General features: G+C 39.9%; 1 protein-coding gene across 1 annotated transcript in view; it reads left to right on the top strand.

The window, feature by feature from the left end:
- Positions 1-5,731: 5,731 nt before the first annotated feature.
- CAP2 (cyclase associated actin cytoskeleton regulatory protein 2) overlaps positions 5,732-16,026 on the top strand; it is a 68,243-nt gene continuing 57,948 nt past the window's right edge. The window contains exon 1 of the mRNA XM_084215358.1: positions 5,732-5,853. The gene's annotated coding sequence lies outside the window, so the exon portion shown is untranslated. The remainder of the gene's footprint in view (positions 5,854-16,026) is intronic.

Genomic DNA, 16,026 nt, shown 5'->3' with positions numbered 1-16,026 from the left:
ACATAGTGCAAAGGAGCTTGGAGATGGACAAATCCAACTAGGTACAACCTTGGGAGAAGGGGGTAGTAATTGTCACCTAGCAGCTTATTAACTTTTGAGGAAGAACAGAGGAATTGTGTCTCTAAGGGGTTTTTTGTTTGATTTACTTGGCCTGTAATGACCACAACTGGGGTTACACTATTTAGGAACCACTGTTTAAATAAGGGCACAGTCTATTTAAATGCTTGGAACAATACTAAATTTATATCTTTCAGAGTACACATCGGTTATTGATTATATGAATCTGCCCACATTGCTATTTGATTATATCCTACAAAGTGTTCTCTCTGTAAAAAAAATCTTATTATCAATTCATGTGATTTTACCACAAATATTGCACAATTAGGTGTTTTCTTTGAAGGACCATTCCCTAGAATCAGACAATTCTGTATTTTAAACAAACAAAAAAAAAAGTTTCAAGTCCAGTGGTTTGCACAGTAAACCTTGAATTCAGTAACTAAAAGAATCTCAAATATCCCCAGTTTTTCAAGAAAAAAAATCTTCTTTTCTGTGCATCTGGATTTTTCAGTACCTCTATTGCACCAGCTGTCAGGCCTTTCCAATGCAACAAGAATATTGATCTCTGGTAATCATTTTTAAGTCTTCCCAGGAAAAAGTTTAGCGCTGACTCCCTGCTTTCTACCTCTAGCAGTGGAAATATAAAACAAACTACAACCAGGATTTACTGGAGGAAAAAAAGGAAGTCAATTCCTCTGCAATAAGCAAAAATCACTTTGACTGATCACTAAATGAGGGATTTTAACTGCCAGTAGTACATGAAGAAGACTGATGCATTTTACTGATAATGTAGACACAGCAAGTCTTGACAAGCTCTAATCACAACATTGATGCCATCACACACATGGTGATGAAAGAAACACAGCAGCAGACAACAACGAAAAACATGTCACCTACAAAGAAAAAAATGCAGCCTCAAGAATACATAGATTAAAACACCAGACTTCCACGCCTGACCCATTTGCACATTCTGAAAGTGACTGGAGCTTCAGGGATGGTGGGACACGAGTCAAAGAAGCTGTGGCATGAAGATGACCATGAAACACTTTATTTAACTTCCAGCAGTGTTTGGTACACTTGCATTCTCCTCTGTTGCAGATGGATTATAAAGCCCTGGCAAATACTAGGCTGAGAGCATGGACATTTAACTAGCTGCAATTATCCTACTAAGATGGTTCACAGCTCACATATGGGTCTGGAACAGTGAGCCAGCATCATGGTAAAGTTGTCCTGAAACTACCAAAGCAGAACTATGCATTCAACTACTAAGCTGGAAGCAGTAGCTTGCTTTGTTTAGTTGTGTTGGGACCTCAGTAGAGAATACGGCTAGTCTCTCTTCAAGAATCTTCTGCATCCTAAATTGAAAAGAAGGTGAAAACAGAACCAGGAAGCTTAAACAGAAATGCCAAGATTCTAAAATGGGAAAACTAAAACTAACCAATGAGTAAGACTTTGTTATTCCTTTTGACTACTGCTTCCATAGCTTTGATCCACAGCAAGACCGTTCAAGGTAACACAATAACACTACACTCACATACTTGGAAGATTTGTTCAGTCAAATCATCCTCACTAGAAGTTCCTTGCAAATTTCTGCCTGTAATTAAATTAAAATCACAAAATTTCACTTGAAATCTGTATCAGAATGCAGTAGTGTATAGAACAGGTTGTTTAGTAAAAACACAACCACGATCCTCAATATACAGGGCAATGTAAATACTTAGCAGAGCTGAGCTACCATATCCACTGAGGAGCTTTCCCAAAACTTCTACAGAACTGAATTAAACCACACAACTACCATTAGTAAAAGTAGTCACAAAGACTAGTATTTGTGAGATCAGAACAGTTTCCCCTTGGAATCAGCAAGGCCCTTAGATGTATACTGAATTACAAAGAAGGGAGTAATTCCATCCCTATGTGACAAGCTGCTTAAATACAACAGGAATGCTTAAGTGCTCTGCTACACGGGGCTGCCATTACTCACACACTTAATGATAAGCGCGTGCTTATTACTTCACTTTTTATGTTGCAATGTCTAAAAAGAATCATGCGACTAATTAATGTACAATTATGAGAGCCCACATCCCCAGAGCTTACTGCATAAAAAAGAATACAGAGAAGAGATAAAAAAGCAGTAGAGTGACAGCTATGAAATGAAATGTAATTTGAATCTGCCTGCATATTTTACAGGTGAACAGTTTGAATGATGGCAGATTTCACCCCAGTTTGAAAGAGGAAAAGCTGTCCACTTCTTCGGCAGAATCTTCCCTTTATTTTTTCCTGTGTGTTTTGACACTTGATCTGTACAAGATAACCACAAAGGGCTCTTAAAAGATCCATTTTGTTAATTACCTATATGTTGTTTTTCAAATTCTGTAGACTAAACAGCAGATTTGGTAAGCAAAAGCAATCTTGACAGGTCCTGAATGCAGTCTAATACTATTTAAGCACATCTAGCAAATCACACTACCAAGATTTTCACATGATAGTCCAATTTCTTTTCACATCAGTAAGTGCTTCTTAATCTTCAATTTTAATCCATATTTTCTGCATTACCCCAGCAAAGACAGACTGCATGAAATTAAGGCAATAAGCAACAATATTTGTGGTTTTCTCCAGACTCATCTAGGAATCATTTAGGTGCAACTTTCATCAATAGAGAACTTTTGCAATCATATACATTGAAAGTCCATTTTCAACATAGACTAGGAAAGTAACAATTAACATTTTTAAGTCTTCTTCTGTGGGAAAAAAAAAGTATGCAAATAAAAGATGCACCAGAATATTTTCTTCTAAGTAGGTTACAATGCTGTCATTCTACAGAGATTTTGATAGCCTGCATCTACAGCTTCTGATGTGTACTTTGGGATCCCTGCACAACTTTAGAAATACACTCTTCTGTAAAAGGGAATAAAACATGTCAGCCTTGGCACAGATTGCCTGCAGCAGCAAAATTAGTAAGTAAAATGAAAAAAGAATAATAAAGTTATATTAAATCAAATCTACTAGACTCCATGAGCTGCTACATTTTAACTGGGTACCTTCCTGCAAGAGGGCTATTACTGCACCTCTTTGCTTAAGAAGAGCTCCTCAAAATTTCAAGAGGACTATGGCCCAAGTTAGAATTTTAAGGCTTCTTTGGAATGTTTTGATCTGGAAGTTGGTGACCCTGTCTTCACTAAAAAAGTACATAGATAAAAATCTTTAACTGGTAATGTTTCAATTACAATCATCAAAGTATTTTCTGTATATCTGAATGTATTGTTAGATTGAGGGCAAAGCAGCCAGCCCCAAGGCCTGCTGTTCCAGTCATTCCTTGCTCAGTGTTTCACGTGATGCCAATTCCAATACCCACTGTCTAAACTTATTCTTTAATGCTGTCCAAGCCCTTTTCCTGATGGAAGAGAACAAATGCATGTTATCTACTCAATTTTTTTGCACATACAATATTTTGCAAAGTCCAAAATTTGCACATTTTTCATATTCTTCTCTTTAGGGGGATGTTGCTCAGCCTGAATTGAAAGTTCTGAAATTCTTTAGTAGAACTGCCCTTTCAGTTTACCTTTATTTATTACAGAAACTGCAAGGTTTTCTTCTCTAGCATTTTCAGGCACTACATCTTATATCTTTGCCTGCCATTGGGTTTCCTGCCTTTTATGAGGTCACTTTACAATTACTGAATCTCCCTTTTTCCTCTTCTTACTAAATTTATTACTTCTTGTTGTTCCTTTTACTTTAGACTAAGCCTTTTATGTTTGCCAAAATTCTCTTTGGGGTAAGAAGAAATAAGTTGACTGTTTTGTGAAGAAAGGAGTAGAAGACAGGAGCGAAGATGGATTACAGACATGTTTTAGACATGTAGGGCATATGGTCATTTGGTAGCCTCATAAAACTTTCCATAGAAAAGAAATGCCTCATAGTTTCTCCTTCTTTTCTGTATGCCCATTATATAAAAGGATGATGTGAACTGCTCAACTGAGCTCTTACAATAAGAGCTTATAAAACTTTACATCACTTAACTACAATACATTTTCTCAAATTAAATTGGCATTCTACAGAAATTCTACAGCATTTACCATCCTAAAGCTTATCATGCTGACACTACACACGTCTTAAGATTTTTTTTTCATCTGAGTTGTAAGAAATACAGACCTGGAGCTTGACTCTAAGTGTAGTAGTTTCACTGTTTCTTAATCCTTTTGGGTTTTCCTTTCAGAAGGAGATCTGGCTTGTTTCTCATCTCTCTTGAGTAGTTTCTGTGTTCTGTGCATTTTTTCAATCAGGTTTTCAATTCCATACTACCTTTACCCTTTTGGAAGGTTTGGCAAGACCCTCTGGTTAAAACATTTGCTGTTCTGTTGATTTCATCTGTCTGCTTGTACACGCCAAGGAGAACTAGTTCATTTCACTTCCTACGAGAAACTACGCCAGTGATTTTCTTGCAATTTCCAAAGCCAATTACATTGTCTGCATTACTGAGTTTGGATCCCAGACAGACCCTTGCAGTCTGCTTGCTTTTGCTTAACACCGACTTTAGGCATGTGAGGTCTGTGAGCTGCTATTAACCATGGCATTCTTGTTAAAATATTACTTTCCTCAGCCCACATTTAACTGCTGCACAATTAAAACAAATCCTTGTGTTCCATGTTTTATAGTGGTGCTGTCACACCATCAGAAATGAAACATAAATTCTCCTAAAATAAGCTATATATATGATAGAAAAATGCGCTACCGTTTTTTGCATAACCACATGGTTGACTTGAAAAATATATTGACTTGAAAAATATATGTGGTCTTTTTTATAATCACCATCTAATGATTTTTTTTTTTCATTCAAGAGGAGACTGTTTCTCTAGAGGCTGTGAACTCATGGTCTTCTCCCAAGACTTCCATGCAGAAAGCCAACTCATTTGCTACGAGCATGTGAAGCAGATTTCAGGTGAACGTGCCTTGGGACCACGTGGTGACAAGCACCACACAACTGCAGAACACTCACACTTCCATTTGGCACGGGGTGGTGCGAAGCCCGGCGAGCCTGAGAATGAGGCCTAAGCACGAGGTTTTGCCCACTGTAAGTCCTGATTTCATGGCCACACTGAATGAAGGCAGCAGCCTCACCGTGGGCCCAGCTACAGCTGTGGTTAGGCTGACACTGTTTAGTCCAGCCCAGAGCAGGCAATGAAGTATCCAGGTGTACATGAGGATGCCCTCAACCTTCCTGTCGTGTGAGGTGAGGAGTCTGATGGTTTCCACATGGGCCTCACTCTTTCTTCCCACTGTGGACCAGATCAGTGTCTTGTGGTTGCTCACTTCCAAACCTCTCAAGCTGTGCCCGACGGGCAAAAGCAGGGCCACCATATCAGCGGCCATGGATGCCCTCCACCCCGGGCTGCCTGCAGTCTCCCCTGCTCCTCCGGGATGCTCCACCACTGCCATTTCCCCGCAGATTCCCAGCCGCCGCCGTGAGATACCTCTCCCTCTCCCTCTCTCTCCATTTTCACACTCCACCCACTTTTTGCTTTCTTTCTCCATCTCTGCCACCGTCTCTCTCCCTCTCTGGACTTGTCTTTATTTGGCACTCCCGGAAGCTGCTGGGCATTGCTCTCCCTGCCTGCCCGGGCAGCTGATGTGACTGACTGACACCGGCTCCCGCTGAGGAGGAGGAGGAGAAGGAGGAGGAAGAGGAGGAGGAAGGAGAGCAGCGGCGAGGCGAGGGAGGGGGGGAGCGAGTGACCGGCCGCGGATTTTCATTGCATAGAGGAGGGGGAAAAAAAAAGGCTACGCGGGTCATCAAAACAGGTAACTCAAGAGCAGGCAGCGGCGGGAGGGGCGGGATGCCGGGAGCGGCCCGACCCCCCTGGCCCCGGGCAGGCGCGGCCGGGGCCGCGGGTGCGCTCCAGCCGGTGGCGGCGGCAGGAGCAGCCGCAGCGGACATCTTGGGGATGGGGAAAGTGATGTGGGGACGACTCCGGGGGCGGCAGGGCGTCAGAGTTATTCCTTGGGCGGGCAGTGCTCTGGAAGTATCTGGGTCAGGGACCCGTGCTGCCCCGCGACTTCCCTACTGTCACCTGCGCCGGCCTGCGCACGGAAAACCTTCCCTTCCCTGCCTCCCTCCCTTCCCCCGGGTGCTAAGTGGGAAGGGAGACCCGAGCGAAATACCACGGCACGTCAGGGATCCTCTTTGGGGCCGAAGCCGGATCTCCTCCGCCGATCCCCCCGTCAGCGCCGGGAGCGACTCCGGGGGTGCTCTCGGCTGCGGCCCAGCCCCCGCCCCGGGTCCCGGCAGCCGAAAACGGGTTATTAAAAATGCCCTCGGCTTGTTTGTGCAGACCTGGCTGTCAAGCGGTGCCGGTCTTGAACTCTCTTAATCAGCGTAAGATGATCTAATTCTGAGGCAGGTGGCTGTAGTGCCGGTGGGTGTTGGGGCGCCGAGCCCTTGGATCCCCCCGCCCTTGGAGCCGGAGGTGTGCGTGTGCTGAAGGTGGCGGGAGAGCCTGCAGGTTTAGCCCAGAGGAAAGGGTTAAATAGCATCTTAGGGTGAGCGTCCTAAAGGCGTAATATATACCTTTACATAAAAATATATAAAGGATACTTCAAATACAGGTAGCTTTCAGAGGGGACAAGAGGAAGGCAAAAATGAAGACCAGTGAAGCCAAGGTCCCGCATTTTGCAGTAACTTGACATCAGGAGCGCACCCCCAGAGACGCAGCCAACACAAAGCCGAGAACAACTTCTTGTGACCTCACCCAAAAATGTGCGATCTGTCCTTTGCTTTGGGAATTGCTGTAGATTTGTATCTTGGCATTACAGCATCAACAGTGAGGATTTTTATCTAGTAGAATTCAGATTTTGTAATGTGTAGGGGCAGTCTTAAAAAACAGACCATCTGGGGAAGAAAGCTTTTTTTATATACCTTACCTAATTGTTTCTGAGTGATGGAAAATGTCAGAAAAAAAAAACCCTTCACAGAGGCCAGTCCATTTGGAAGTAGTTGGAAGGGATCTGTTTAGCAGGGGGGCTGAGTGGGATGAACCTGCAGATTTTATAAATTTGTTTCTAAGCCAGGCAAAAGTGGCAGTGGTTTATGGACTACCATGTTTCATTGTTTTGTGAAATTGTAATGAGAAGACTCATCCTACTTCAGAAATGTAACTGGAAAAACTATTTAGAATAGTAACATGGTAGATGGAATGAGTTGGAACTCAATACAGTACTCTCAAATAATGGTCTTTTAATACATTACTGCAATACCCTGATTTTTGTGCAAATTTTATCCTAGCATTTCCTTTTAATTGCTTATTATGCAAATGACTTTTTTCTGGTTTTATGCATTTTCAGTACCAGGATTTCATAACACTGACTCTATTTTGAGCAACTTTGCACAAACAGAAAGGCAATCTACCCTTTGTAACAAAGCCAGGCACATACAAACTGTGGTCTTTTGGTCCACAACAAAAATGCAAGTCTTCTGAATACTCCTATGATTTCTTTGTGTCTTTCCCCTTGAATGCTGCTCAGATGTGGAAGGTGGACAGACACAACTCCAAACTTAATGAATAAAATATGTTTTCTCAATTAAATAAAAATGAAGAGGATGTGCATTATTTACTATAATGGTAGGACCAACCTCTGTCATGTTTTGATTATTTTTTGTCAGCTGTGGCTCTCACTTCAGTGGAGAAAAGTGCTTCTTAGTATACCATAAGGAGCAAGGGTACTAAGATTACATGTATTAAATTCCCTTCCATCACTAGATATTCTGATCCCACTGTATAATTTTTATTAACCATGCAAAATACATCGGGGACCCTAAGTTTAAAAAAAAAAAAAAGGGCATTCAAATTCACCCAGGTCCAAAATTCTTGGTGATCTGAATTAGTGAGTATTGGAAAACTAGAGTGAGTAAGGAGGGCTGGAAAACAAGGCAACTTGTATTCAACTCTCAGCCTCGATGTTGACTTGCAGCATCACCTGAACAAAGTCAGATAATCCATGCTTTAATCTGTGGCCTGTCAGTGACAATAAAGTTGCAGTTGGTTTGAACTCTAGGGAGAGAAATGATGAACTGCCAGATATGTTAAAGAATACTCTTAGTGGTTCTGCACGAGTTCTGACATCACGTGCAACAGCAGCAAACTCAGTAGCTGCAGTTGCTGCCTACTGGAACATCTGACTACATGAAAGAGCACATTCTGTGCTTATTGGGGCAAAACCAAAGAAACACCTATGATAGATAAGGCATACATTTTTTGCAGTTATTCATCTGCTTTATTATGAACTGGTTAAAGGATTTGACTTGATAAAGTACCCCTGATATATAGAAATAATTTTAATTACTTTTTCTAAAACTTCAAGTGCATCTTTTGCAGTAGAGGGGAGAAATGGGAACTTGTCATTTTCATGTGGTACAGAGTCCACTCCAGTTGCTTACATAATACTTCAGACTCTAAAGATTCAGCTCTTTTTCTGAATGTCACTGCTAACAACTGTACCAGAATAGCAACACCTTTACTAAGCACTGTATGCTGAAGTGACAAAAGCATGCATGAGCACAGCTGCATCTATGGCAGTGATTATGCTGATTCAGATGCTTCATCAAGAGTAGGGAGTTTGGGGCTTCTTAAATCTCTGTGACCTTTGTCACCATTTAGCAAGACTTTATGGCATAGACACCACTACAGCGTATACACATACTGCCTACTGCTGTCTTAATTTCACCTGTGTACTTGAGGTATTCTGACTGTAAGTTTCAGGGACTTTTTGTTATTTAAAAGGTCCCATTGAGACTACTTTTCTGAGTATATGCTAATGGGAATTGTTTTGTCTGACCCACAATTTTTCAGAGAGCAGCAAGCCAAAGAGGTTGCTTGTAGAATTCCAAATACCAGTAATAGCATGCTGGGAATTAAAGCCTTAATGCTTTTGTGGGCTATATAAAAGAAAACAGAGAAATGCTCAATTACATAATTAAATAGTGGCACATTTTTCCAAGAAGATCTGCTCAGATCCTAATCTTTAGGCTATGTTTTGTATTAGTTTAAATATTTAATTAATTGCTCTTTGGAAGGAATGCAAAGAACCATTTACATTTCTGTGTGTAATCTGTCATTGTCTAGAAACAGCAGACTAATTCACCTAGCAGCTCTGGGTCCTCTAAAGCAACAGCCATCCTCAAAAAGGCTGACTTTTACAGGTCTCTAGGGTAGGTCCAGTTTTTGATTTCTCAGTGTTTCGCAGGACCTCACACTGAAATACAGGAGGGATAAATAGTTAAATGTCTGAGATCTTGTATGTGAGCAGGTTGCATGGATTATCATTAAAGCTTAGGACTTCTTAAGTAGTAACCAGGTTACATCAGGAAATAGAAAGGGCCGTTTTAGTAGCAGCTAGCTGGCCCATTTCACCCTGAATCAGAAGCAAAGGCAAAAATTGCAATGCCAGCAATATTGCAAAATCAGTGGGATGAGTTTTAGAATGGGAGATGCATGAAGACAAGTTTTTGTGACCAATAAAGATCCAAATTGCGCTGCAGAGCAGAGGGAGGACTCATATGGCAAAAAGTTTGCTTAAGTCCTGCTGGCTGCTGCTGTGCTGGAGGAAGAGACACTGGCTGCGGGCTGAGTGGAACTGCCATTATGAGCCTGAGACCATCAGACACAGATTGCAGCAGGATGTTCTGGTAAGAACAGGAACACTTGCAAACTTGGCTGAAATCAAGCCCATCTATTCAGCCTTCAACATAATATGGATATGCATGAGAAATAGGGTGTGGAAGCTTTGGGAAAGGCCACCAGCACAGCAAACAAAACTGTTACAAGCCTGTATAACTCTAGTCTTGTCTTTTCTTCAGAAGTAATTTCACAGTTTCTGTTTTTATAACTTGCAATACTTTTCACTTAGTTTTAACTTCTTCTTTTATTTTTTTCCTTTCACATCCTGGAAGTACTGAAACATTTGTACTTTGTAGAATTTACCCTTTCAGAGAGTTCAAATTCAATTTGGTTGGAACCATAGCATAAAGGATCTTACTGTTCAGTTATTATGAACTGAACTGAAGCACTTTTATAAAATCAATGCCTGCATACAGTATTTTCTCGGTTCAGCAAGGCAGTCTGCTTACATACAGTAATTGGACTTGTGACAGGTAATTAAATGGCTTGTAAGGCCTTTAGGATGCTTGATTACATGAAGAGCCCAACACTAATATATAGTAAATGAGGTGGCTAAGAACACTGCATTTCTGTTGATTGCACAGATATTAAAACTTGTACACTTCATTTGAGGGAGAGAAAAAAATGAAACCAAGACAAAAGACCATGAGCAGTGGTGACATGAAAAGTGAGCATAAAAGGAATAGGAGAATGTACTTAGAAACTGGGTTGCCTTGGTTATTTTAAGTCAATCATGCTTACACAAACTGTCAAGCAGTCTTGACTGCTTCAGTATATCATTAAATAATGAACTCGCTCTTTGTGATCACAAAATTCATGACAGTCAAAATTATTCAGCAAGGGATAGAAGCTCTTCACAGAACTTCCCAATAATTAGGAAATGAACTGATACTCCAGGAGATACTAAGCACATACATTAACACATGCCTTATTTTAAAGAATTCATATTAAATTATCAGAGGCCTAATAGCAGTCCTTGTTGTTATTACTACATTGACTTGTAGACATACAGCTTGATGTGTGCAGTTACTCGCCCATATTATGGGACTAAACTGGAATGTGAGAAGAAATCTAAAATGCATCAACAGTCTTAGAGGTATTTGTCAAAACAGAGATTGTTTCATGATGCAGGTTTTACAATTTTTCTGAACAGTGGCATGAATAAAGGGCTTTATTCTTTTTCAACATGTTTTTGTAGACAGCAGCCTGATCACTAGGAGAGGGAGAGAAGCAGAGGAGCCAGAATGCAAACAGAAAATTCTGCTTTGTGGTACCAACAGCATAAGGCCAGACAAAGGAAAACACTTGGGTTAAATGGGAGAGATTCAACATGAACCTGCTTTTACTTCTTCTATGCAAATGTTTTTTTGCTTATAAAAAGTAGCCCTTTAAAAACACAGAAGTTATGCCAAAGAAAGAAGTCCATACACAAGATAATTGATGTAGTACACTCTTATGCACAGCCATAAGGGACTCATTCATAGCATAGCAGTGGGTTTAACATGCACAGTGAGCTACAGACGGAAATATTTTCTGATGAGTATACTAGAGTCAGCTAAGACTTCAGATCAACTTAATAGTGAAAATGGCACATTCATCCACAAAAAGCAGAAGTCATACAGACATTTTTGTCCTTTTGCTATTTCAGGTATAACTGTTCATCTTAAAAAAAAAAAAAAGTGAAAATTCTAATACTGTTTGATATACAAAACTAACTATTTTAACTAGGTTTAAAAATTAAATAATTATCTATACTTAAGAATGAATTGCTCCCAAATGAGCTTGTAGTAGATCTAGGGGCAAAACAATAAAAAAGGCTCTGATTTGAAACTCAAATAATTCTTCTCATACAGGGCCTTACTGAGAGGTCTTCTGGTTTAATCCAAATTGACATCAGTTTGAGAAGACTCTGTTTACATTCCTCCCCTACAGCTAATGGAAAACAAAACACAAACCATACAAGGTAATGTTCCTAATGGTCTACCAACACATACTGTCTTCTCACCACTGTTCTCTTTGCATTCTCTGCTCAGAATCTTTTATGACAGGAACCCAAAGAATTTCAAATGCTCCTCTTTAGCAAGCCAGTACTGAGCTGCTTCCAAGCTCTATCTGGAAATGAAGAACTCCAGAGACCTCAAGCCAGTGGGGTTCTGAATAAGAATGGGGTGCAGCAGGAATTTGGGTCTCATGTCAAAGGTGGTAAAGAGACTGCCTACTCAAAACAGCTTGGATTTGTAGGTGTTTGAATGATGATATAGAAAAAAGAGCCATTTCAGACCCAGGCTGACTGTGTTTTTGTCAGAAATGAAGTGCTGTAAGATGCTTTTGTAATTTGAGGGGATGTTCAGGAATGCATTTCTCCTCCCTTGATGTATGTTGACATAAATTGTACAGAGGAACTCTCAGAGGACACAGTGCTTTGGATCTATAAAATGTTTCTGCCTGGCTCTCTGATAGTACCAGCTGGCAATCTGGGGGGTTCTGTATTTTATTTAATATCTTGGTAGCAATTTATTAAAAGATTAAGAGAGAAAGCACATGTGCAAGGTCCTGTACTTCCAAGGACAGTGTGATTTTCCACTTCTAAGGCAGTTAAACAATAGAAAATACAATTAAAATGCCACATTACTGCCTATATTCTGGTTTAGGCATCTGCCCTTTTTTGGCATAGAGAGGAAATCCAAATCTGATATGTAGGATATCAGATTATGTGCATGAGTGAGACCTGGCATCAATTTTCAGATGCTAGATGAATTTGGAAGAACTGGTACTTAGTGGGGACAGGGGAGGAAAGCAAGTAAATTAGCAGGTAATTTATTTTTCTTTCAATGTAATAGAATGCTAGGAAGTAAAACAAACTGTGGAACTTTGTACTCTATCTCTTGCTGATGTTTGTGAGAATCATTTCATACTTTACAAGGTAGCACCATTCCTTTGTTCAAAACCCCATTTTTACATGCCTGGTATTTCATCATATGTTTTTTTCCCCTTTATGCTACTGTACTGCTTTTCCCTGTGCATTCATTACAACTTTTTTCTTCTTGAGGATGGAGCAATATTGTCCTCTGTTGTAAGTCACATACAGTAGTAACAGGAATAGTATGTGTGTGTTTTGACTTACAGTTTGCTGTTTGGGGATCAGTATATCAGGAAATTCTAGTCTATAGCCAAGTTTTTTTCCCTCTGATAATAGATAAATGGTGCTTTGAAACAGCTGGGGGGGAAAGCAGTGATCTCCCAAGGCCTGTCTAGAAGAAGAAATCCACTCTTTGAATTTCAGCATGCTTTGTTGTACCTGGTTTTGGCTTTAGTTCTTTTGTGGAAGAAATGACAGATGGTAGTACTACCACATGCCTTTAGCACTCCCAAAAAAGATACCACTTACAGTAAACAGGGCAGAGCTGTGGATCTTCTGTCTTGATTTTGTGCCCAAGAGCCGATTACCCACGTTAGTGTTTAAATGATTTGTCAGTAGATGTGTGTTAACACCTTTCCTGACTCTTAGGTGATCTTACTTTCAGTGAAGGACTGTGTTCTTCACCTGGAGAGCAACTGAACAAGGATTACATGGGAGTTGAAGCATTGTTATTTTTAACTCTTTATAGGTGGTCAGCATCAGTTCTGGAAAAAGATACATGGTTAACCTTGATAGTCACTTCAAGATCAAATCTTTAATTAAAATCCTGACAGGTGAGATAGAGAGTCTGTCTTGAAGTAAAAACATGTTTTATGAGAGTGGAAGCATGCCATAGACTTATTTATTTACATCCTCTTTTCTTTAATGTGCAGAGATTTAATTTGACACTGTAAGTAGACCAATCTTATTATTTATTTATAATATAAGCTCTGATGCTGTATCATGGCAGATAGTATCTTCACAGAGTCAAGCTTTGCCATTTGTATTCTGATTCCTTTTGAGCTGTGGCTTTGTGGTGTCTCTTTGACCAGGCAAAGTGCAGTGTGGAATAAGTAATCCGATAAACAGCTGAATATAGGCCAAGAAAATGCTGAAGCGTGTCATAACATGAGCCAGATATGTAAATCCCAATGTATAGGCAAAGATGTCAGTGTTTAAATTGAGAATGGATGAAGAGAGTTTTCATGCTATTGTTCAGTGGATGTTTAGAACAGTAACTTTAATTCCTGTGTTATTTGTAAGGTAGATAACACTGTGTCATTTACAACTGATTGTAAATGTTATGTTTTAGTGTTATGGACAGTTGTCACAAAAGTGTTTTTGCACTTTGTTCACACATGACAGGCATAACTGTGTGTATTCTTATGTGCGTGACGTGTATAGACATATATGTATAGAAATAGATGCAAATACCATGTACTCATGGTTATATAAATGTACAGATAAAAAGGTAGACAGTGTAAAGATGACGATTATTAAGTGTAACATTCCATAAAAAAAGAATAGAAACCTTACATCCCTAATATTAGGGTAAAAATGGTTTCTACTTCTGTTTAAAGACTCTGACAATATATTATTCTATGATTGCTGGTGATGCCTGCTTTTGGAAGAACATTGTAGTTCTCCAGTTAATGGGACTAGAATAAAAAAATGAAGAATATAGTGAGTAAAAGACTATGTTGTAGCAGGAAGGTATTGCATAAAAAGATCCTTCAGGTATTTGAGCTGGGTTATTCCACTGAACTTCTGACACTGTAGTGTGTATTCTTAGTGTCTTCCAGAAGGTCATTTATTTGGTAATACATTAGAAGTCTGCTCATTTGTGAGACTCCTTAGACCTCCTGGTGTGTGTACTCAAATTATTGAGTTTGTAATCAAGCAGTTGGATACTTTCACAGTCAAAATCAGGCTGAAGAGGACAAAAAGTAACAGGTCCTCCATAGAAGTTTGTGTATAATTTTTGTGACATTTGATGACATTATCAAGGAAAATTTTAAGGCAAATGAAAAAACCCCAACCTACCAGACTGTATCTTTACAGTAAAGAAAAATAGGTATTATACTAAAAATATATTTTAAAATACTGATGAAATTAGTTGACTGTATGCTGTGTTATGTATTAGTATGCTATGTTACACCACCCAGACTTCAGAGTGGTTGAAAACAGAACTTTTAAAATAGACACCACTTTAGGCTTTTATGTAGTAGGGTAAAATGTGAAAAGAATGTATTCATAATATTTTTTTAGGATTAACAGTACTTTGTTTTAATAAAAGTTTTAATATTCTCATAAAAGTTTGAATATTTCAGAAGCTCCTGCGATTCATTAATCTCATTCCTGGCAAGATATTTGTAACCTTACAAAAATTTAAGGTGTGGTTTTGTTTTTTTTTTAATGAATTGATTTTTCAAACAGAATAGTGTGCATTTTACAGTATAAAGAAAGTACATTGCCAGTGGGTACATTGCCAGGGCTGAATAGAGGGGTGGGTCCCACCCCTCTGCTCAGCCCTGGTGAGATCACACCTGGAGTGCTGTGTCCAGTTCTGGGCTCCTCAGCACAAGGGAGACATAGAGCTCCTGGAGCAGATTCCATGGAGGGACACAAAGCTGACCAAGCAACTGGAGCATCTCTTTCATGAGGAAAGGCTGAGGGAGCTGGGCCTGTTCAGCCTCAAGAGGCAACTGAGAGGGGACCTCATCAATGCCTATCAATATCTGAAGGGAGGGTGAACGAGAGGACAGATCCAGGCTCTTCTCAGTGGTGCCCAGCAATAGCACAAGAGGCAGTGGGCAGCATCTGATGCCCAGAAGTTCCACCTGAATATGAGGAAGAACTTTTTTACTGTGCAGGTGACTGAGCACTGGAACTGGTTGCCCAAAGGGGTTGTGCGGAATCTACTTCACTGGTGATATTCAGGAACTGTCTGGATGCAGTCCTGTGCCATGTGCTCTAGGATGACTACTTGAGTGGGAAGGTTGGACCAGATGACCGTTCTGAGGTCCCTTCCAACCTGACCCATTCTGTGATAAGACAAGAGAACCCCTCTGAATTTTTACGCTGTTCATATGCATACTGTCTAATGTCATCCTCTTTTGGGGGGTTGACTTTTTAGTTAATATAAATAAGAAAACCCCATAAATTCCAGACAAAACTTGATCACAAGAATGGTTCTTTCAAGGGTTTCATGCTGTAAAATCTTCTGCTTCACTTTTAGGTCAAATACAAACCTCATTGCATTTATAAAGTCTGAAAGTACCACACTGTTTGAAAGGCAGCATGACTCAGAGCACAAGAGCTTTGCACATGTTTCCACAGTCCTAGTAGCTAATTTCTTCTCATGCTGAAATTTTTAGAAGAAAAATATTATTATATTTTACT

This window comes from Fringilla coelebs (genome assembly GCF_963513975.1).
Source record: "Fringilla coelebs genome assembly, chromosome: 1".
Lineage (NCBI taxonomy): Eukaryota > Metazoa > Chordata > Aves > Passeriformes > Fringillidae > Fringilla > Fringilla coelebs.
Note: the sequence above shows the minus strand (reverse complement) of the source record. Positions and strands in the feature narration are given on the sequence as shown.